The sequence below is a fragment of the Podarcis erhardii genome (genome assembly GCF_964252035.2).
Source record: "Podarcis erhardii genome assembly, chromosome: 14".
NCBI classification, from domain to species: domain Eukaryota; kingdom Metazoa; phylum Chordata; class Lepidosauria; order Squamata; family Lacertidae; genus Podarcis; species Podarcis erhardii.
The window spans coordinates 30,538,562-30,562,869 of record NC_138503.1 but is presented as its reverse complement, the minus strand read 5'-3'; the positions used below and the strand labels follow the sequence as shown (position 1 = coordinate 30,562,869).

Here is a 24,308-nt window from a genome sequence, read left to right as displayed (position 1 = left end):
CCCTTTGCCTGGGAGTTTGCTTTGTGATCTGCTGGCTGGTGTGGTGCTCGAAGAGCCGCAGTTTCCTCCAGCAAAATTTGAGCAGCAAAACTGTCTAAAGGGAGAGGGAGGGGACAATTTGCCCCCTCCTTTCCCAGCTGAGCTACCCATGAAAGGGTCAAGTACGTAGCTGGTAGGAGAGTCCATTGGGTCTGGTTCTTGAAGCCAAGGATACCTGAAGTACTGAAGGAACTCTCATCAGTACCTGAAGGAACTCTCATCAGCACCAGCTAGTGTGGCCAGTTGTCAGAGAGAATGGGATTTGTAGCCCTTGCCTGTGCTGCAGGCAGTAATGAGTTACAACTACTAAATGGAGCTTCCACGAACAGAAGGAGTCTACCTGTGAACCTCAGGTGCTGGAAACAAACATTGTAGCCATGTGTTACTTGCAGGTTTCTCAGAAGCTTCTGCTTAGATGAATGTTGGACTAGATTGAACTTTGGTCTTTTTCGTTCAATATTACTCCCACGTCAGGAACTCTTATCATCATGATTTCCCTGAGTACCATGAGCATTAATAACACCGAGAGAGGGAGAAAGGTACAGAGAGAGAGAGAGAGAGAGAGAGAGAGAGAGACTTCCTTTGTTGAAGATGCCCGTGTCTGCAGTATCCACATTTCTGGATTTTAAAATGTGTTAAATGTGTCTGACTCCTAGTGCTCTAAATGTTGGCGCTCAAAGAGTCAGCACCCACCGATCTAGTAACCAATCCTATGAGAGGGGCATAGTTATGCTTTTGAATTGAAAGAAAAGCACTCTGTACCTGCCCAAGCTCACTAATTATTTCACAAGCTCCCCAGCTGCTAGACACGAAATAATAAAATAAAATAAAATAAAATAAAAGCTCCATGTTGCTCCTCTACTCCCATCAACTGTTCAGATGAACATCACAAACTATTTGCATGTCCAGCAGAAAATTCACCTGCACTTGGAAGCCAGCCAGAATGACCAGGAGAAGTTACCGGTACATCATGAGAAGCAAATGAGGCAATTGAGGAGCATATGACCCCCCCCAACCCTCCCAGTGTGGAGGAGCCCTGTCATTGCAGTTTAATTAAGGGATTGAAGTGGAGGACTGAGTAGGAATAAGATGCATGTGAAAATGTTGTTACCACACGCACACCATGGCGGTGCTACTGCTGTCAAGCCTGTGGTTAAGCTAGTATTACACACACACACACACACACACACATTGCCTTCAATGCAAAGGAACGTCGTTCAGTGGCAAAGTATCTGATTTACATGCACTGTGTCCAACTTTCAATCCCTGATATCGCCAGTTGGATCTGGAAGAGACGCCCTGAATGAAAGAGAGCAGCACCCTGCCTGGAGAGATGCTGCCAGTCAGTGTAGACAATACTGAGCTCAATGGACCAAATGGTCTGACTCAGGATAAGGCAACTTCCAATGTTCCTAATGCTTGGAAAATTCAATACCAATAGACTGGTAGCTATTCTATTTTACTTATTCCCATAATGTATTTTTCGCCCAGTCTTCCTCACAACTGATCTCAACGTACAGAACAAATCTATTTAACAACGAAGGCATGTAAAGCTACCAGGATTCCTGACCCACCTACCTTGCATGCAGAAGATCCCAACGGCATCTCTAGGGCTGGGAGAGACCCCTGCCTGAAACCCCCTAACTGCTGCTGCCCATCACTGTCAACAGTACTGAGCTAGATGGGCCATAGGAATGCAGCTTCCTATGACCCCAAGTTCTTACAGCTACAGATCCTTAAGAACAACAGATTATGATTCAGAACTCCAACAATAATATGGATTAAAATGGATGTCCCCAAATGCCTCAGCAAAGAAATGAGGTTTTGCCTGGAGCTGGAATAAAAAGAAAGAGTCCATGTCAGACATACCTCTGAGGTGAGGCGGTTCTACAAGCCAGGGACCATCACAGATAGGATCCTTATCAGGCTCAGAAAAAGGCTTAATTCTTCCACTGTGGGGTTTCAAAGAGCTTAACCCTGACTAGATCAGTGCTGTGTTCTTTTACTCTATTGCAAGGATATAGACTTCTATTGGTGTGTAGCAAGGGTGGTTTTTTAAAAACTGAACCAGTTTTTATATCATTGCAGAAAGACTTTTTCTTTGTATTTTTAAAAATAATTGAAATATTACAACAGTTCACTCAGCTTTTTAAGTCTGTTATCAAGCACTGCAGTTTTGCGTTCATTGGGTCAAATAGTTCAGCTATTCCGATTATTTCAATGAAACATTAAACTAAACTCAAAGAAGCTTCAGTATGTATTTGTCATTTTATTTATTATGGATTTATATAGCCCCTCACGGAAATGCATCTGGATGCAAGAATTATCCTTGGCATTCTCTGAAAAAACAATATAGTTCGGATTCCATCCAAAATATATACAGTGGTACATCTGGTTATGTATTTAACTCGTTCCGGAGATCCGTTCTTAACCTGAAACCATTCTTAACCTGAGGTACCACTTTAGCTAATGGGGTCTCCTGCTTGCCCACAGCACCGCCACCACCGCTGTGTGATTTCTGTTCTCATTCTGAGGTAAAGTTCTTAACCCGAGGTACTACTTCTGGGTTAGCGGAGTCTGTAACCCGAAGTGTTTGTAACGTGAGGTGTTTGTAACCCAAGGTACCACTGTAGGGGGGAAAGTAGATGCTGTGGGTTTTATTGAAACATGCTGTCTAAAATCTCTTCATGGAAAAATATTAGTGACTTTTAAATTTTTTTAGGGGGGGGGGAATCACCACATATTTTGGCCAATAGTACATTTTGAATTGTTTGCAGATTCAGTGTTATATATCTGTTTGAAGCTTCAGATCAGGCTTCCTCAACCTCAGCCCTCCAGATGCTTTTGGCCTACAACTCCCATGACACCTAGCTAGCAGGACCAGTGGTCAGGGAAGATGGGAATTGTAGTCTCAAAACATCTGGAGGGCCGAGGTTGAGGAAGCCTGCTTCAGATGCACTCCTTCAGATCGCTTTTGATTCATTCTCTTGTCTAAATTACTGAGTGAGAGAGTAGGGAGGGATTTATATGAAAGCAAATCGGGGGGGGGGATGTGGCAACATCAAAAGGAATAGAATTTTCCAATATGTGATTTTTGGGAAGCTATTTGTATGCAATGGAGTCGGCAGCCTTCCCCAACTTAGTATCCTCCAGATCTTTTGGACTACAACTCCCATCTGGCATAGTCAGGTTGGTCTGTAGAATCCTGGGTCTGATGGGAGCATCGCTCTCTGGCTATGGCTGATGGGAGATTGATTTATGCATTCATTGATTGATTGATTGATTGATTGATTGATTGATGCATTTGTATCCCACCTTTTCTTCCTCCGATGACCTTAAGGTGGCATACCTAGATCTCTCCTGCCTCATTTAATTTGCAGAACAATGCTATGAGGCAGATTAAGCTGAGAGGCAGTGTTTGGCCCCCAAGATCACCCAGTGAGCTCCATGAATGAATGGGGGGATTTGAACCCTGGACTCTCCAAGCTCTTAGTCCAGCACTCTAGCCATACCACCACACTAGCTCTCTTTTAGCTATCAGCCCCATCTTAATAACCCCCCCCCCCTTGTTCTGCAGATATACTAGGTGAGCACCATTTAGTAGTTATTGGATATTTAAGTGCTGGTCTCGCATTTCTTCCTAGGCATTGGTTGTCATTTTATTTTAAAATCTAATAGAATTTGTAGAGGATCTAACTGCAAAGTGTATCCAGTTATAGTATTTATATGGATTACGCCCCCCACCCTCAAAAAAAGTCTACTAATTTTTCACAGATATAGCATGCAGGCATTGCCCACACTTCCAACCTGTGTCCTTGGCATTAAGATATATTTACTATTTTCCCCAGACGGCATATACCAGCAATACTATATTCTGAATATAACATATATTGAAATAAATTTATTTCACATTGATTCCCCCCCCCCAATGGGACAGGGAGCTTTCAGCCATCCAGAGTTGTGACTACATAATTCTAGACTTAATTGTCTTGCAGGAGGCCACCTTTCTATGGGGTATGACTACATTACACACATTTTCCCCTTCCCCATCCCCTGTCACGTCATTCCATATTTTTGCATTTTGTTTTACATTGCATGTTTTTATCTAGTTTAGTATAATAAGTATGCTTGGTTGGGGAAGGAAACTTCAAAGCAGTTTACAAAAAAGAACAAAACAATAAAATTATCAATAAGAAAAAAATAGCAAAAATAATCAAAATTATGAAAAGTTTTTTTAAAAAAAACTGATTAAAACTTTCTAAGCATCTGGGTAGGCTTGTCTAAACAAAAAGGCTTTTAGCAGGCTCCAGAAAGAGTACAGTGAAGGTGCCTGCCTCATATCAATAGGCAGGGAGTACCAAAGTATAGCTGTGGCCACACTAACAGATCGATTGCCTTTGCATTCCTGATACGTTAGAGAGAAGGGTTTGTCAACCCTGGTATTTATAAAAGAAATACTCTGAGCATGTGCAGTTTCACATTCAATTTTATTTTTTAATGGTTTTTATTTCATTCTGCAATATATAATAAACAAGAATGGTGACATTTCCATCATAGCTGCAGTATTTCTGGCTACAGCCCTGCACATAGAGCCTGCAACACATCATCCACTGAAGTGAATGGAGAATTCTGCATGTGCAGACATTTTGTGGCCACCCACAGGGGCTGGGAACTTCAAGACTTGAGGTGCAAATGCAGCCCCCCATGCCTCTCTATCTGGCCATCAGAACTCCCCCCAAGGCACAGCTTTTGCTGGCCACGAGTGGCTTTGCCTGGCTCTGATGTGTCCTTGAACTCTAATAGCACCTCTTCCTTGTCTGGATGGAAGATAGAGTGTGGTGGGTCAGTGTGTGTTGAAACTAGCCCATTGTACAAAGGTAAAATGCTCATTCATTGTTTTGCCCCCTTTCCCTTCTGGCTCCACCTACCACAGACATCTGGCCCTCAGAAAGTTGCTCAGAAGGCAATGCGGCCCTTGGCCTGAAGAGGGATCCCCGTCCCTGAAGGATATCACTGGTGCACATTCAGTTCTCTGGTTGAAGTGATGTGGGTCTATAGGAATGTGGTTGTCAGAGGTCTTTGCCGTATATACCAGCCCTTCCATTGCTCAATTTTCCTCTGGCATCTCCCCAGCCCCAAGCTAAAGTTCCAGGGGGGAAACCCTTTTGTTTGGGCTTCCGCCATGAAATTATTATCACTTTTATTTTTGATTGATTTGCACAATACCGTTCTAATCACACGCTCAAAATGTTGTACAGTAAAACCAAATCTTGAAAACAGCAGGAAGGATCACCTGCCACCAGTGAAGCACTTAACCAGCCTCAGGCACCCCAGGAAAAGCCCTCGCAGAGGCCCAATATTATCCACTGTTTGGGCTATAATGAACCAGAACTTGACACGGATCCAGGCTTGGGGGGGGGGCATGGAAGGTGCCAGCGGGAATCCAGGCTCACTCCTTTGATTAAGGCAGCCTCCCGCTGGGCTAAAGAACAGCTCCTGCCCGATAACTAGCGCCTTATCCCTTTGCTCATGTATATTGACAGAACTCAGCAATGGGTCAATAACAGGCTGCCAGTTCGGCGTCTGCTTGAAGACACACGATCTGAGATTTCTCTACAGCATTTTGAAAGATGGAGGAGAAGCGGAAGACACAGCAGACTGCCAGATTGCTCTGGCCTTTTCAGGCAGGCTGACAACTCCTGGAACATTTCTGATGACACTCCATCACCCTCGCTTCCTCTAATGAGTGCCAAAGAGTTTGGGAACAAAACGGGCCCACCACCCAAAAAGAGGAGGGCACCACAGGGCTCCTGTTCCAGGCTGACTTTTGGGAGGTGGGCATACACGGCAACATTTCATCTTCTCAAATGTTTAGAGTCTTCTTGTTTTAAATCCTCTCTCTCTCTCTCTCTCTCTCTCTCTCTCTCTCTCTTTCTTTCTTTCTTTTCCTTTTTCTTTCTTTCCCTATAAAATCTAAATGATAGCTAGAGGTATATACTCCAAGTTTTGCCTAATGGGCAGGGATTGGATCACTGCTAAGCCTCTCTGTAAGAGTAAAGCTGAACACCATATCAATCTGTGAGACCCAATTGTGCTAGAGGAAGATTTAAGGGAGTGCAACTGGTTTTCACACTCTTGGCACTGACTTAGAATGGAAGGCGAAATGCTGGGAGGGGGAAGAGAATTGGTGTTGCACAGGGTGCTACTGAAATTTGCAAGCCCAAAGTCCACCACTGCTTGTGGATGATGACCCTTTTCCCCACCCATATGATGACAGGACTGGTGGGGGAGGACTGGACAAATTCATGGAGGAGAAAGGGCTATTGAAGCCTACTATCCATGTTGGCTATGTTCTGCCTCCACAGATGGAGGCAGAAATGCTTCTGAATACCAGTTACTGGGGATTGCGGGTGCAGAGAGTGCTCTTGTGCTTCTGTCCTGCTTGCAGGCTTCACACAAATGTATCTGGTTGGCCACTGTGAGAACAGCATGTTGGACTAGAGCCTGATCCAGCAGGCTCTTCTTATGTTCTTAAGGAGATGAAAAGGGCAGAGCTTGTGATGGCATCATGTGCCCATAAAAGGGGTGGCATAAGTAAAGAGTATCCCTTGAAGTCAATGAAGGAAGAGCCCTACTTGAATGGTTGTCCCCTGCCTGAAACTAGACTGGCCAGGCACATGAGAGAACAGGGCTGCTGACCCTTTAATTGCTTCTTTTACACAACTATTAAAGGCATGGGAGCCCTGGACTCTATTGCATCAGGACATTCAAACCTTTCTGACTGCAAAGCCACAATGCAGAAGATTCCCGTTCTGCAGCCAGTCGCTATACAGAAGTGTTCATCAGCCCTGGCGAGGAAACAGTTGACCAGAACATGGTATGGAGAGATGCTCTTCTGCCCCATGTCTGGAGAACTAGGATTAAGTGAGTAGGTACTTTAGTGATGGGGCATTTTATGATAGGCAGCCCTGTTTAGGGAAGCCTTTAATATTTAACAGACCACTGTATTTTAATACTTTGTTGGAAGCCGCCCAGAGTGGCTGGGGAAACCCAGCCAGATGGGTGGGGTATAAATAAATTATTATTATTATTATTATTATTATTATTATTATTATTATTATTATTATTAAAACTTTGCACAAGAAACAAAAATACCCAGGAGCCAAGGGAACTTTTCCCCAAAAAGGATGGGGGAGAAAGGGTAGATAGATAACAGTTGTGTTCTCAGACCTTTTACAGGTGCTGCGATTCCAGACTTCAAATATAAATACTCTCAAGAATCGGCAACTCCAAGGACAAGAGGACCACCACAGGTAAAAAGCAGAGCCTTTTGCATTCCTCCCATCTCTGCTCCCCCCCCCCCCGACCTCTGCATGTCTTCCCCAGCCCTCCCATGCAATGCAAACCAAGGCATTCCAGCTTACCAACCCCACACCCTGGCTCAGCAAGGTGCAGCAGCATCTCCCACAAGTATGTCCCGTGCACAAAAACAGGGGATCTGTTGACTGCCGGGCCCCAAATCTAGATCAGTTCTTTCACTATGCACTGGCACAAACAAAGGGGAGCCTGGTACCATTGTAGGCGAACTATCTGCTGGGTCCTGTTTTTCCTAGCAGGATCAGAGCCAGGGGACATGAAGGCCAAGCTCCAGGGCCACTCCTTGGGGCTTCTGGGTGAGGGCTGTTTCATTGGTGACAGCATCTCCCTCAAGAAGAGGTTTTTTGGATGCAGACCCCAGGCCACCTGCCAACAAAAAGAAATCATAGAACTGTAGAGGGACTTCCAAGGGTCATCTAGTCCAACCCCCTGTAATGCAGAAACCGAGGCTAAATGGATGGAACCTGGCAGATGACCATCCAACCTCTGTTGACTAGAAGCACTTGGGGGGCAGGACCCCCCTCCTCTGCTACTTCCCCAGGAGTTGTCTGCTGCAGCCTCTTCTCATTGCTCATTACTACCACTAACTATCCCCATGTCTCTCTACAGGCAACCAGGCAGCCCTCTGCACTCATGGAGGAAAAGATGTTCTCCACTCCCCAGGGCCATAGAGGCCACAAGAGAGGCCTAGAGCAGCAGCAGGTGACTCGTGAGATGCCAGATGTTCCTCTGTGGGGTCATTACTTTTCCTGCTCTCGCATGAGTCCTGTCCCTTTCCGGAATGCGTAAGAGACAGGGTTGCAACCAGAGCAGCTGTACTCTATGACACTGCCAGAGCTCACTCTGCCATGGATGTCCTTCAATAAAAGACTTGATGATTTCAGCGTTGCCTTTGTTCTTAAGTAAATGAGCTGGTCCCTCCAGCACTGCACCCTTCTTAGTCACCTCCCTGGTCTTCCCTATGGGACACGAGAGGAGGACCAGGAGATGTGCCACCACAGCAGAACGGGAGGTCTGCATGCTAGCTGTGGGTCTTGCTGCTGGAGCGTTGTCAAAAACAATGGCCGAGAGGGCTACATTCTGAATACAAGTTGCTGGAAACCTAAGGAAGGAAGAGTGCTCTTGTTTTGGGGAACTGCTTGGGGGTTCCCTTTGAGGCATCTGGTTGGCCACTGTGAGAACGGATGCTGGACTAGATGGGCCATTGGCCTGATCTAGCAGGCTCTTCTTAAAAGCATTTGTGTGTGTTTTAATAAAAAATAGGACAGACTCTAAGTCTTCCATTCTCCTCATGTGGTTGTTGCCAGTGTGATAAGCCAGCCGGCAGAGCTGTATCAGTCACCCTCTCTAGAAGGGCTTCTGGAGAGGATGCCCTACAAATGCTGGCAATAAACTGAAGTTATCCTGAAATGCAAGGGAGGTGCATCTAAATATTGGGCATGGCACTTGACGGGGGAGGCCATTGGCCATTGCATCACTCACTCAGATTGCCTGTGTCGCACTGCACTCTCTTGCAGGAGCAAACTGAACACCTTTTGTGGGCTTTTGTGGGCTGAAGATGAGTTGTTCCAGCTGAGGTCCTTCAGTACTGAGCTGTGTGTCTAGATGATTCATGTGGAGCTGAGGAGAGCAGGAGGAGGGCCACAGCTCAGAAGCAGAACATCTTGCTTTACATGCAGATGCCCCAAGCATCAATCCCTGAAATTTCTCAGTAGGGCTGGGAAAGACTGAAACCCTAGAAAGCCTCTGCCAGTCGGTGTGAACAATATTGCTGTAGGTGGCTGACACAGGATAAGGCAGCTTCCTGTTTTGTTCCTACATCATGGGCTAGACAAATTGCAAATCTTTCTGTTGTGTGGCTGTGTGGTTACTGGCGCTCCTTTATTTAGCATATATTTGTTGTTTGTTTGTAGTTATAGTCCACCTCTTGCCAAAAGGTCCTGGGGTGGGATAGGAAAATGTCACAATTCAAGCAAGCACCATTTTCAATCAAAATGCACCCCCCCCCCCAAAAAAGTACACAGCAGCCAAAGTTAGCAGCACAGCAGGGCACAACAACACAGCAGGAGGAAAGGCAGCCACTCAACTCATCATCAAAAAGCACACAGGGACCAAGTTGCACCTCAGAGGGGTGGTCATTCCACAGCCTGGGAGCCACCATGGAAAATACCTTCTCATTCAATGAGGAGCCCTGCATTCTAGTTCCACTCTTGTTATTTTTCACCCAAAATCATTGTGTGCAAGACATTGGAAGGGAACCAGTGATGCAGTGGTGAGAGCATTTGGACTAGGAGTTGGGAGACCAGGGTTCAAGTCCCTACTCAGCTATAAAGCTCAGCAGGTGACCTGGGGCCAGTCACTGCCTCTCAACCCCAACCTACCTCACAGGGTCGTTGTGGGGGGTTAAATGAGGAGTGGGGGAGAACCATGTCTGCCACCTTGAGCTCCTTGTAGGAAAGGAAGGTGGGATACAAATGCAATAAGTGAAACTTGTTCAAGGCTGGTACTCAGGTCTACTCCCTTTGATTCCCTGCATCCTTGCTACCCTTACACATTGCTCAAAGAGAGGAAATGTGTCGCTGGAAAAGGAGGGCACCTATTTGCATAAAATTTGCATGTGCTCATCTAGATGTATAGCTGCAAGTTGAGGAATAAGTGCTATCATTTAAATAGAAATTATTTAAATGAATTCCACCATCATAGGAACAACTGTGGTCTGCGCCTGCTCAGGGTGCCTGCCCGACTGATAACTGTTGATAAGCAACTTCAGGGCTCTCACCTTCTGCAAACCCTTAGCCTTCACTTTCTCCTTCGGCCGGACTTGCACATTTCGGCTGGAGTGTTCCATGCATGTTTAATGTGGGGGCAGCACTGGTGCGCAATCTCATGATTGGTGGGTTGCCAGGTACACTGTGGGAGTGTCTGTCAGTCGTGTCTCTACAGCTATTTTTGCACTTCTTACTTTGCTCTCAGGAGCATGTAGGACTGCAACTACAGAATGCCAGCCGTTAGCTCTGGCATGGCAGCCACAGGCAAGCTGGAGCCACGGGAAATGCTTAAGAATCAAGCTCCATCAGAATAGAAGAAGGGGGCTTTCTTCCAAATAAAGCAAGCCAGTGCAGAGCAGTGGCAAAGAGTCTGAGAGTACAAGGTGCCCAGAGCTCAAATTCTATCTCAGCGCCTTTTTTCTCTTCTTTTCTTTTGCAAACAAGTGTTTTGAGATTGCTTTTGCTTTTTTTATTGATACAACAAAAAAAGGAAAACACAGATACAGAATTACACACAAGAATAACAATAAAAACAAAATTTTCTTAACAAACAATAAAACATAAATTGGTCTTAGCACTATAGACCCGACCTCCCATCTATTCCTTACTTCAGTGTCATATTACTTATTGCCAATACATACTTTTATCATAATTTAACTTTTTCTTAATATATCTTAACTCTTATGTCTAACTTGCAACTATTACTGAAATTCCTCAAATCCTGCAACAGAGTATAAACTACTGTAATTATATTTCAAATATTCTTAGAAAACCTCCCATTTTGAAACAAATTCCTGTTTTGGTTTATTCTTCATTTTTTCTGATAGACCATCTAATTCAGTGTATTCTGTTAGCTTTTGGGTCCATTCATGTATAGAGGGAATTTCAATACTCTTCCATTATGAGATTGCATTTGCAAGTGCAGAGTTCTTGGAGCAGATGTTACATCCTGTTGTGTCAATTCAAAAGAGGACCGTGGAGAAGAGGGCTGTTGAAGGCTACTAGCCATGATGGGTATGCTCTGCCTCCGCAGTTGGAGGCAGCAATGCTTCTGAGTACCAGTCACTGGGGATCACTGGTGGGGAGTGATCACTTGTGCCTGGGTCCAACTTGTGGGCTTTTCTTTGAGGTATCTGCTTGGCCACTGTGGGAACAGGATGCTGGACTAGATGGGCCATTGGCCTGATCCACCAGGGTTTTCTTATGTTCTTATGACCACATTTTGTCCACATTCACCTAATACATTTCAAGCCCCATGATACCACTTTAAACAGCTGTGCTTCCCCCAAAGGACTCTGGGAACTGTAGTTTGTTAAGAGTCCTTAGAGTTGTTAAGAGACCCCCCCCCCATTCCCCTCCCAAAGCTGCAGTTCCCAGAGTGGTTTAACAATCAATCCCTCTTCACAAGGAATTTGGGGAATTGTAGCTCTGGGGGGAATGGGGGGAATCTTCTAACAATTCTCAGCACCCTTAATAAATTACTATTAGTATTATTATTAATCATTTATACCCCGCCCATCTGGCTGGGTTTCCCCAGCCACTCTGGGCGGCTTCCAACAAAAGATTAAGAATACATTAAAACATCATTCATTAAAAGCTTCCCTAAACAGGGCTATTTAAATAAATAAATAGCAGATCCCATTATGCTTTGGTGGAAGCCATGGCTGTTTAAAGATGTATGATACTCATACAATCATACATTAAATGCATAGTGTGAATGTGGCCTTTGTGTGACCTGATGGACTGCTGCTAAGCGCTGATGATCGCTTAGGGATTCTAGAACAGCATTCCCCAACTGGGTGCCCTCCTGGTGGTTTGGACCACAACTCAACAAACCTGCTTTACCTGGAACTGGGTTTGGAAAGTGCAGCTGAATGGGACAAAGCTGTGGGCAGCTTGAAGTAGCACCATCCACCTTGGGCCTGCCCATAAAAAGAAAGTCTAGAGTGAAAGACTAGAGTGATGCCTGCTGTTTCCAGGATCTCTTCTCGTTGTGAGAATTTTGTGGGCAAGTTAAGAGTTTGTTTGGCCCCTGGTTGAGAACCTGGAGTCTGAAAGGGAAGGTGTGTCAGAAGGGAGATGGTACTGATTCATAACTTTGTACTAATGTAACATTCTTTATATGTAACTGTGTATTTTTCTAATATTTTGTTTAAGTTGTCTGTTGTTGCTTCAATTCTTTGTACACTGCTTAGATATATTTTTAAATAACCAAATCAAACTCCCATCAGCCCCAGCCAGTGTGCTGTCTTAATTTTAGTGTTTCTATGAAACACTAAATGTGTTTCATAGAAGCATGGAATGGTCAAGTTGGAAGGGACCCCCCCACCCCAGGCTAATCTGGTCCAGCTCCTGCAATGCAGGAATCACAGCTCAAGAATCCCTGACAGATGGCCACCAAACCTCTGTTTAAAAACCTCCAAAGGGGGAGAGTCCAGCAACATCTGAGGGAGTCTGTGTTACACTGTCGGACAGCTCTTACTGTCAGAAAGTGATGACAATAACAATAACAATAACAATAACAATAACAATAACAATAACAATAACAATAACAATAACAATAACAATAACAATAACAATAACAATAACAATAACAATCTGGCTGGGTCTCCCCAGCCACTCTGGGCGGCTTCCAACAAAGATTAAAAATACATTAAAATGTCACACATTAAAAACTTCCCTAAACAGGGCTGCCTTCAGATGTCTTCTGAATGTCAGGTAGTTGTTTATCTCTTTGACAACTGATGGGAGGCGTTCCACAGGGCAGGCACCACTACCGAGAAGGCCCTCTGCCTGGTTCCCTGTAGCTTTGCTTCTCGCAGTGAGGGAACTGCCAGAAGGCCCTCAGCGCTGGACCTCAGCGTCTGGGCAGAACAATGGTGGTGGAGACTTTCCTTCAGATATACTGGACCGAGGCCGTTTAGGGCTTTAAAGGTCAACACCAACACTTTGGTTTACTCAGGTTTACTCAGAATCACCTTTCTTGGTATTTGAATCCATTGGTTCGGGTCCTGCCCTTCGGAGCAGCAGAAAACAAGCTGGCTCAATCATTTCTGATAGTTAGATGTTTCTTCAGTGAACAGTGACAGTTGGTGGCTACTGAGAACACCCCCACATGTATTTGAATAGAAGCTGAAGAAGCGGGGGTAGGTATCTCCAAGTAGATCTGCTAGCTTTGGCAGAGATGTGTGTGTGTCTATGAAACTGATGTCACTTCCTAGCACTGTTAAGCTGGCTCCTTGTCTGAGGTCCTCCCAACCCAGCACCCTTAGCTTTTATTTTTTTCAGATTGACAGCTATCCTGAGGAAGCTAGAAATGCCTACAAGGCCCCACTCCAAGGGGACCCCCTGAAATTAATGAATCATCTTTAGCCGTGTCACTTCAATGGGTCCACTTTGAGTAGAACTAGCACTGGATGCAAAGCTTTGCTCTCTCCTCACAAGGAAACCAACCCTGTAGCAGCTGCATGTCCAAACTGGAGGGGGGATGGAGGGCATTCACCTGTACAGAATAGAAATGGGTGCTGCCTCAGTTTGACTTGCTATCTATTTATTCTGTTGCATTTTATATCCTACCTTTTTCTCCAAGGAGCTCAAGGTGGCATACATGGTTCCCCCCCCCTTCATTTAATCCTCACAACAACCCTGTGAGGTAGGTTAGGCTGAGAGGCAGTGATTGCCTCCTACCCAGTGAGCTCCATGGCTGAGTGGAATCCTAGTCTAAACACTAACCACTATAACACACTGTCTCCTTTGATGCATGAGCATTGCCATCAGCCTTCTCCACTAGCAGCCTGGATGCCTGACTGACACACACACACCCTCCGAGGTGAAAAGATCATAGGCTCAGGCTGTAAGTAATACTAAAATTGCATTACAGTGGTACCTCGGGTTACATACGCTTCAGGTTACAGACTCCATTAACCCAGAAATATTACCTCGGGTTAAGAACTTTGCTTCAGGATGAGAACAGAAATCATGCAGCGGCAGCGCAGCGGCAGCGGGAGGCCCCATTAGCTAAACTGGTCTTCAGGTTAAGAACAGATTCAGGTTAAGAACAGACCTCCAGAACGAATTAAGTTCTTAACCCGAGGTACCATTGTACTGTTTAAAATAAAATATTTTTTTTAAAAAAAAATGTCTACAGGTGTGAATAGCAGCAGCAGAGGCGATCCTTCCCCATCACCCAGAGCAGAAATCGTCTTGAAGCCAAAATTCTGAAAGCTGGAATTTTGCTTATGGATTAGCCTCAGCCAGCTTGGAGGATCAGAATTCCAGGAAGGTTGTAGATGCATATGCAAACGAGGCGGCTGTGACATCACCAGCTGCATGCCACTTCGCTTGTTCCATCTCTCACCTCACATATATCAAATCAGATGGAATGGACAAGTGAGTGAGCGGATACCTAACTGGTACAAATCTGAGGAGAGCTATCGTCTCTCAAAAGTAATTATATATCAAAGCCCCTTTAGAAAGTTAATGATGTAAGAGATCACCTTGTATTTGCACTGAGGGTGTATAGGAAATGCAATTGCCTGGTGGCTGCCTTGAATTGGGGTGGAGAGAGGACCAGGGGTGTTGAAATACAAGAACGAGAAGCTGAACATTCCATATGCTCTCCCCACCACCAAAGAATCCTAGAATTGCAGGGTTGGAAGGGATCCAAAATGACATCTAGTACAACACACCCCTCCTTTGCAATGCAGGAATCGCAGCTAAAGAATCCCTGACAGATGGCTATTGGATGCATACAAAAAAACCCAGGAACCAGTGGAGATTCTGCCAGAACAGCCAGTTAGGGGCCAAAGGACTCACTGAATGGCAGGGGGAGCGATCTTGCCCTGCCAGCAAAAGGAAAGCAAAGAGAGGGCAGCCTAGTCTCCTGTGGAAGGGAATTCTACAATCTGGGAGCAGCTACCGAGAAGGCCCTGTCCAGTGTACTCACCAAGCGTGCCTGTGAAATGGGTGGGACCAAGAGAGAGCTCTCCCCAGAAGATCTCAAAGTCCAGGCAGGCAGGCTCAAATATGCTCCTATACGGTCCTTCAAATAGCCGGGACCCAAGCCATATAGGGGTTTATATTGAATAGTGTGCAGAAACAATAGAATCATAGAACTGGGAGGGTACCAAGAGTCATCTAGTCCAACCCCTGCAATGCAGGAATCAAAGCTAAAGGATCCCCGACAGATGACCATCCAACCTCTGTCCAATGAAGGAGAGTCCATCACCTTCTGAGGGAGTTCTACTAGATCCTTTTCGCATGTACTACTGGCAAACCAGGTGTCCTCCATCTGGTGCAGTTGGTTGTTCCTGCCTAAGTCAGCTGTTGTTTCCTTGTGCCCTTTAAGCCACCCTCCTCTGCTGTTTGCTGAGCTGCCATGATGCCATGGAATGTTCAGAAACATTCAAATTGCTTGAGTGATGAGTTGGAATATTGGCAACTTCTGTGATGTACAAAAAAAAAATGCCGTAAAAGTCCACACATCAGGAAGAACTGCATGCTGGGGCAGATGGCAGCTGTCATCTGAAAACCTCTGGCAGGCACCTGGTGGGGGGAGGCTGCGTCTGAGCTTTGCTGTGATGGGCTTGTCTTTCCAGAGGGGTTGTTCTCCTTGCTAGGTGCTTTTAAAAAATAAATAAATCATGAGAGTTGACGTGGTTGCATGACGCTTGGGTCACATACACACCATACATCAAAAGCACGTTTAATGCATGTCTAAGGCATATGGCTTCCCCCAAAGAATCCTGGGAGAACTGTTGTTTTACCCCCCCCCCCCCCGGGCTTCAGTTCATAACACCCTGAACAAACTACAGCTCCCATAATTCTTTGGAAGGAAGGAATGCTGAATGTGCTTTAAATGTATAGTCAGGGTGTGACCTGAGTGCACTGCACCTCTTTTCCAGTTGGGTGAGGCAATACCAATCTGCTATTTGTCATAGAATCATAGAATTGTAGAGTTGGAAGGGACCCTGAGGATCATTATTCTAGACCAACCCCCTGCAGTGCAAGAATATACAGCTGTCCCACAAGGGGACCTCCCCTATACCCTAGAAATTAATAAAAGGTAGGATTTTAATTATTGGGGATGTGAAGGGAGAAATCGAACCTGCAACCCTGGCGTTATCAGCACCATGCTCTAGCCAACTGAGCTATTTCAGTTCTCTTTGTGTTTGTGCATTAAGCATCATTCATATTCTTTGTGTTTATAGCATGTTTGTTTGTTTGTTTGTTTGTTTGTTTGTTTGTTTGTTTGTTACTCGAGAGTTTTCCTTGCATTATTTAGCATCAATATTGTTTACAGGCAAAACTATGCTGTAATCCTCTTGAATTGGTATTTTTTGTGTGCTCAGACACTGTTCTGAGTGCTATTTTCTCATGGAGAAAACAGCATAGAAATTAAAATATAATCTAAAACTGGCCCAGTATTGCTCTGCAATAGGCAAAGATGGAGACACACAGCCCTCGCAGCAAAGGCTCCCCACACAGGGCTAGTGCCAGGTTTGGGGGAGAGGCAAGTCAAATTGACCTCTGGTTAGCAGCAGAGAAGAGAGAGAAATTCAAGTGGGTTTGCATTTAAAGGTAAACATGCCCAATTCACACTTTTTGAAACAATATGTGAACCAAAACACAGAACACCCTTCAAAATTCACTTTGCCAAATTTTTCAGTGCCATTCAAGCAATATGTAGGAAAATGCATGCATTAGTAAAAAGACACATAGAAATGCATTCTACTAGGGGGAAATGGCTTTGCAAAAATATATACCAATTTGCATAAAATGTTTATGAATCTTCATTGAGATTTTTTATCTTTTTAATAACAAAGTGAAGTGGAAATGTGGAGAACTGAATTTAAGATTGGACAAATGAAAAATGGAGAGAAACTGGAACTGATAAAATTCACCTCTCTGTCTCTTTCATCCCCACACTCACAAGCACCCACACACAAGGAAATGAAGAGAGCAGCAGCTGCGGCCGCCCAACCTGGTCCTTCTCTGCTGAGCACCCGTGCTCACTGCTGCCCACTGCCAGTCACCCCATAAGCTAACCATGCCAGGCAGAGATGGCTAAAATAAAAAAGCAAGCAGAGAAGAGATTAGCAATGAGGCTGCAGCATCTGCCCTCATGATTGTCCTCTGGGCTCATTCTGAAATTGAGTCTGCCACATTTCACATCAGTTCATATATTTTTTAAGTCCTCGGGGGGGGGGGGATCACTGTGCATTTTGTATATGCAATTTTGCCTAACGGACACAATTTTTGCAAGCACTTTCCCTGAGTATCCTGCCTTTTAATGTCCATTTCACTAATATATCACTTTCCCTTTATACGTGCATTTTGCAAACATTTTCAGGTTGAAGGACTGCATTGCAGAATCCAGTGCACCTCTTGAAGAGTGGCTCACTACTTTCCCGAAGTGGAAGTCAGGGAGGCTCACATTAGAACATGAACCAGCCTGAATTTCTCCTACCACCATCACTGCACCCTCATAATATGGTCTCTCTTTCACTGGAGGTTTTAAAACAGAAGTTGGATGGCCATCTACCAGGGATTCTTGAGCTATGATTCCTGCATTGAAGAGGGTTGGACTAGATGACCCTTGGGGTCCTTTCCAACTTTACAGTTCTGTGATTCTTTGGTCAATGAGGTTCTGTGATCAATGAGGTAAATGAGAAGAAAGCCACATGGTTCTCTTCCACATTTCTCACCTTAGGGCTTCCAGGACAGAAAGCAGAGCTCTCTAGACAGAACAATCTTCATTTTGAAATAAATCCCAAGCTCTGTTTTTTTCTGATCCTGCGACCCTTTCCAAGGTCATCGCGAGTCCTGGCCACAAAGGCATCTTTTCAACATCACCCCCATTGCCGCCGGCATATTTCTGGTCAAAACCTCTCATGTGGAATTTAGACTCCCATCTCTGGCAAAGGCTTCTTTCTCTTCCCTGCTCATTCAAGAGCAACTATCTCGCGTAACCCACTGTCCTAGATTCCAGGGATGGGAAACTGTTGCCAAGTTTATTCTTATTTAATGGGAACAGCTCGGAGGTGAATGGGAAGTGGCATATTGTTCCAGTCCTGAGAGCAGGGAGTGGAGGGCAGAGATGGTGGGGGGCAGGGTTGCCGAGTGCACAATTATATTCCCTCGCATTTGTCAAGGTCCTCAAGGCACGCCCGAGCTATGAGCACTCGCTGTGAGATGGTGCTGTTTGTGAGGCAGTAGCAAGACATGGCACTTGAGAGCGATGGCTGAGTCAGTGGGTCTTCTGGTTGATGCTTCTGTGCCCAAAATGGCATGTGCTGTGGCCCGGCTTGGGTGGTTTTCCCCCTTTCGATTGTGCATTTCTGCTTCAAATCACTATAGGAAAACAAAAGCTTGGAATCAAACTTGGCTATTATTATATTGTTCCCAAAGTTGGGTGCCTCCCCCTTTCTCTGTTGAGCAGTAGCAAGAGTCCATGGGGGCACTCACCCAGGGTCTGTGTTCTTTCAGAGACACAACAGAAACTGTTGTAGCTTTAAGAAACATGGTTTAGTCATCTATTTAAACTTTCAGTTTGCATGAAGGGAGTACAGATCTTAAGGCATGGTCATTTCAAGAGGGGGTTGTCCCCAACAGCAGGGTAGCCATGGTGTCCAAAGCAAATCTCCCAGCCAACCTTCAGCCATCCTGCCCAAGATGGATGCCACTCTTTCTTCTTCCTTCTTCTTGCCAGAACACCTTGCTTAAAAAAAAAAAACCTCTCTTTTCCTGTCACCCCACATCCAGTTACCCTGGCTACCTTCCAAATCCCCAGTCTCTGTTCACATCTCAGGGCAAGAGGGGAGGACAGATCTCTTGCATTGCCAATGGCTCTCAATGTGTTGTTTCTTAATGGCCCCAGCTTGGCCAGGTCATTTTGTGTAGGCTAGCTCAGGAATTCCTCTGCAGCTTGTATTTCTCCCTTCACATCCCCAATAATTAAAATCCTACCTTTTATTAATTTCTAGGGTATAGGGGAGGTCCTAGCAATAAATGTGGAGCAGATTGGAAGCCAGTTCTCCAGAGGGTCCCCTTGCCCAAATGCTACAATCTTCACTGGAGATTTTCCTAGAAGACTCACCACCTTCTCAGGGCCAAATTAGACATTTCATGTTTCTTTAACAATAAAAAAGAAGCAGCTGCTTGCATGTAAGAGGGGCTCTATTGGGGCCAAGCACAGAACAGAAAAAAGTGCAATTTTTGCAAGCTTGGCAGTGGGGGCCAGAGCAGAAAGAGGGAAGTCTTGTTTTATTCTGCAAAGAGAGTTGGACACAATGTTTGGAGTTTCTTGTACTCAAAGGCTGCAGCAATGGAAAGAACAGGACACCCTTGGGATGTGAATGCTCTGCACTCTCTCCATCTAGATGCAGGTTGTATATATGTGTAAATAAACCATATATCATAAAAGACACCACAGTCTCTGCTCTGCCTCATTGCCCAAAATGAAACACAGACTCTGCTAAGCACGCCTGGTACCCCTGGAATCTCGCACTGCTCAGAGATTGGGGTGACATGTAACAGCTGCTTCCAGCTGTGGAGACAGAGCATAACCCTCATGACTGGTAGCCATCAATAGCCATGAATTTGTCTAATCCTCTTTGCATTTGTCTAATCCAGTTCCTTTTAAGTGAGAGGAACTAAGCTGAGGACCTTGGGCAACAAACGATGGAGCTTACCCATCATCTTCCGTCAGCTCCTTGGCTCTTTCTTCTTCTATATTGTTTTTGGCTTTTCTAAACTACCTTGTGTAGGTTGTAATTATCCCACAGATTCCAGGATAGGAGCATGATTCATTGTTGCAATGTAGACTTTTCCATGTACGCATACACATGCACACACACACACACACACACACACACACACTTATTCATTTTTTAAAAGATCATGGCAGGAAGAGTTCCCTCTGAGTTTCCAAGGACTACTTTAACTGGCCAATTTCTATCACCTGCACCTTTTCTCTTTCACTTATGCAAAAAATCACACCCTCAAGTGCGTTCTCTCTCTCTCTCTCTCTCTCTCTCACACACACACACACACACACACACACACACACACACACACCTCCATCCATTTGCACACACCAGCAGCATACTCCAGTCATCCAACTCACAGACAAGTGCCTTTAACATTGTGTATTATTATAAGGCTTTTTTGAGTAGAGGTTTGGAAGGGGGCATGAGGCTCTGTATCAGCCAGAGATCCTGATGAAATCTAGTGGGGAAAAACAACAAAAGGCAGAAGTGGGGAAGGAAAATGGGGGAAGTCAGCTAACCTGACTGCATTCTTGGAGGGATGAGCAAAGTTTCATATTTTCAGATCCCGTGGTTTCTTTCAGTGTCTGGTTTTTCCAGTTTCAGTTCTCCACATTTCCACATCTGTTTTTAATTTGTCTTAAAAAGCCCTCATGAAAATTCACCAGCATTTTAGTGCACATTTCTCCTGTCAGACACGTGTTTGAATGCAATCTTCCCTAATGCACTGTTGCACGCCACCCAAATATCAGAGCGCTGAGAGATTGCAGGGGTTCCAGGCATTTACCCAGGGTTTAGTTTCCTTGGAATGAACGCCAGCAGAGACTGAAGTGTCTTTAGGATGTATGGTTTATTTGCACATATATACAACCTGAGCCTACGATGGAGGGGCTCACGGCATTAGCACCCCAATAATGCTCTGCTTCTCCCATAGCCACAGTCTTGGATTCCAGCCTCCTTCTCTCTCACACAACTCTGGCTCTGGCTTTTGTCCTTCTAACTACCAGCCACATGAAGGAGTGGGGACACTCATATGTCCTCTGGCACAGAGCCATACTTAGCAGAACATTACCAGGCTGGCCTGGCTATTCCAGCCATGGAATCCCTGCTAGATGCAGGAATTAGAAGGGGGGCTCAGGCCTACAGCCTAACCCCCCCACCTCCCAAACTCACAACAATACACAGTTTTGCAAAGCAGCTTTCCCAAACATAGGTATGTTATTTTCACAAACATGTGCATTTTTGTATATGTGCATGATTTGGTTGGAGAACTGCACTGCAAAATTCAAAGAAGTGTGAATGTGTTTCAGTTTGCATATTGTATCAGAACATGTGGATTTGATAGCTTCTCCTGTAAACGTGAAGTGGATTGAATCTTGCCCCCATCCTTAGCTCTAGTGCAGGCCCAGCTGTGGCAGTGTGGCCTGGACTGGAACCCAGAACCTCTGCCTCTGATGCCAGGAGTCCAACTCATCCAGCTGACTGCTCCTTGCCTGGGGAAGAATCAAAGAATAGGGGCCATCATGATGACCCAGGCAAAACATATAGACAATCAAGGCTGAAAAGAGAAGACCCTGCTGTTGTAGCATTGGCTGCTGGTTGGTCAGAACTTTGAGAATCAGCTCTACTTTCAGACCAAGGCCTTTTGGGACATAATATATGATGAATTTTGTTTTTTTAAAAAATAAGCTGACCTTTCCCAAAAGGCCAGAAGACTTCCTGATGGGGAGACTGAGCAGTGAAATCCCAAAGAACAATTCAATTGTATTTATGTATATAACCACAGCAGCAAGGAATCTTTATGCACAGAAGTGAAAAGATAAGAAAATACCCTCAAAGGAAGACTGGCTGGTGATAATCCTGGAATATGCAGAGATGGCAAAACTGAAAGTACTGGTTCTTAGAATCTTTCAAGAAGAACTAGAAACCTTTTATAGTCTATTTAAAAGACTCTTTTCCCTACTTGAAGTCCACTGCAGGGTTTGACGTTTAAGGGGAGAAAAGCAGGATACAGTGGTGCCTCTGGTTACGTACTTAATTTGTTCCGGAGGTCCGTTCTTAACCTGAAACTGTTCTTAACCTGAAGCACCACTTTAGCTAATGGGGCCTCCTGCTGCCGCCACACCGCAGTCGTGCGATTTCTGTTCTCATCCTGAAGCAAAGTTCTTAACCTGAGGTACTATTTCCGGGTAAGTGGAGTCTGTAATCTGAAGCGTCTGTAACCCGAGGTATCACTGTACACTAAGAAGTTGGTTAAAGAGAGTGCAATTGGACATGAGGGAATTTAAAAACACAATTGTCTGTAAGCTTGATTATAAACATTGATGATGAGTGAGCAGGAAGTCATCAGTATTGGAATACAGAATTGGAATACAACTGTTGAGTGACAAAATGCAGCTTTTAAGCCTGAAATAAAATAAAGTAAAACATTATATCAAGAGAGAGAGGTTGAGAATCAGCCCTCCTTTCAGGGAGAGCTCATGCTGCGCCCCTCAGAAGCAAATGAACATATGGAAAGGAGCATGTCTTCCCTCCCCCCACCCAATGTTTCCCCCGGGCATGCTAGTGCATAGTTTGTATTCTGTCTCATGCCATTGGATGGGAATTCAGGGAATGCAGATGCTGGAGAAAACCCACTCGACTCTGACAACAACAAGGGCTTTCCAGGCTAGGAAAGAGGCAACATTCTGCAGCAATCCCAGAGCTCGTATAGATTTGGAAATAAGATGCAAGGCAACCCAGGTGGTCCAAAAGGAGGGATGGCTAACCTGTGACTCTCTAGCTGTTGCTAGTCTACATCATCCCTGACCATTGGTTCTGCTGATCAGGGCTGTTGGGGACTTGGAGGCCAAGACTGTTATCTGGAGGGTCACAGGTTAGCTAAATGAAGTGGGGACTTGCCCAGGCAAAGCCAAGAGTAGCCACCTTTTTCTTCCATTCTAGACTCCACCTCCTGCAAGTCTTTCTTTGGCTATATCAAAACCTACTGGCACCACATGGTCCAGGCTGAATGCATAGATTCAGATTCCAGGGTTGCACCCATGTTGTTGATGAAGTTACCCAAAGGCAGCATGTAGAGAGAAGAGAGCAGAGGGCTGAGAAGGGATCCCTGAGGGATCCCACTGAGGAAGCACTTGATGAGTCTGGCAAGGATGAAGGTTTGGGCAGTGGCATAGCGTGGGTTGCCAGTGCCCGGGGCAAGGCAAGTATTGCACCCCCTAACCCATGGTTCCTGTCAGGGCTGGATGGTAGCAGTGATTGTGGTGGGAAAAGGTCTTCCCAGCAAGGACGCGGAAGCTGGGGAGGCAACAGTAGCAGTGAGCATTTATTTTATTATTATTTATTTAATGAATTTTTAATTGTGCTTGATTTTTTTAAAAAACCACACACACACACACCCTTAAAACACTTTATTTTTCTTTAGCAATTTTGCACATACACCCCCAATTTCTGCACCCTCTAACCCACCCACCCACCCCCACGCTATGCCACTGGGTTTGGGTGATACAGAGGAGATTATTACCAGGAGGCAGGAAGAAGTGGGATCAAGGAAGATGGAACTGGTGTTAGGAAAAGGCAGCAAGGAAGTCAACTCACCAAGTGAGAAAGAGGAGAGAAAAACAAAGGAGCATAGGATGCTGCCTTATACTGAGTCAGACCTTTGGTCCATCTAGTTCAGCATTGTCTACACTGGCAGACAGCAGCTCTCCAGGATTCCAGGAAGGAGTCTCTCCAGGCCCTACCTGGGGACACCAGGAATTGAACATGAGACCTTCTGCTTGCAAGTCAGACACTCTACTGTGCTATAGCCCTTCCAAAAAGGAAAAGGTCAAAATGTGATAGACAACTAGGAGAGTGGAGGGGAAAGAGGAAGCAAGAGCTGAGTGGATGCCTTTGATTTTTGCATTGTAGAAAGAGGCAAAGTCTTGGGCAGAGAGTGGAAAAGGCAGGAGAGGCAGAGAAGAGGTGCTGGTGTTAATGTGGATCAGATAGATGCAGTCACATTGTTTGGCTAGAGACGCAGAGGATGAGGAGGAGAGTCTGACTAACACATTTGGTGTGCTGCAATGAGAGCATATTACAGCCCTTGAATCCAGTGGACACTGAATTATCAGAAGAAAACCTCTTGGAGGAGGAATCCTGGTGGGGGGCAACTCAAAGGTCCAGCAGAAGCATTGAGATCCAAATGGGAAGAGGGAGGGTCTGAGCAGACTGTCCCCTGATCAGGGAGTGGGGCTTCAGTGCCCCAAAGGGTTCATTGGTTCCCTCCCTCCTCTCCACCAATATCAGGGGCAACAGATAGGTTCTGCAACCTGGGCTGTGGTCTGCAAATTGGTTTAAAATCACAGAATCCAGC

General features: G+C 45.3%; 1 protein-coding gene and 1 long non-coding RNA gene across 3 annotated transcripts in view; both read left to right on the top strand.

Moving 5' to 3' along the window:
- The window catches only part of CACNG3 (calcium voltage-gated channel auxiliary subunit gamma 3), a 68,412-nt gene that overhangs the window by 5,615 nt on the left and 38,489 nt on the right, over positions 1-24,308 (top strand). The gene's annotated exons all lie outside the window — the stretch shown is intronic.
- Positions 4,645-8,279, top strand: LOC309329672. Its single transcript, XR_014151216.1, has 3 exons — positions 4,645-5,873; positions 7,268-7,352; positions 8,026-8,279. It is a non-coding gene; the product is annotated as an uncharacterized lncRNA (long non-coding RNA).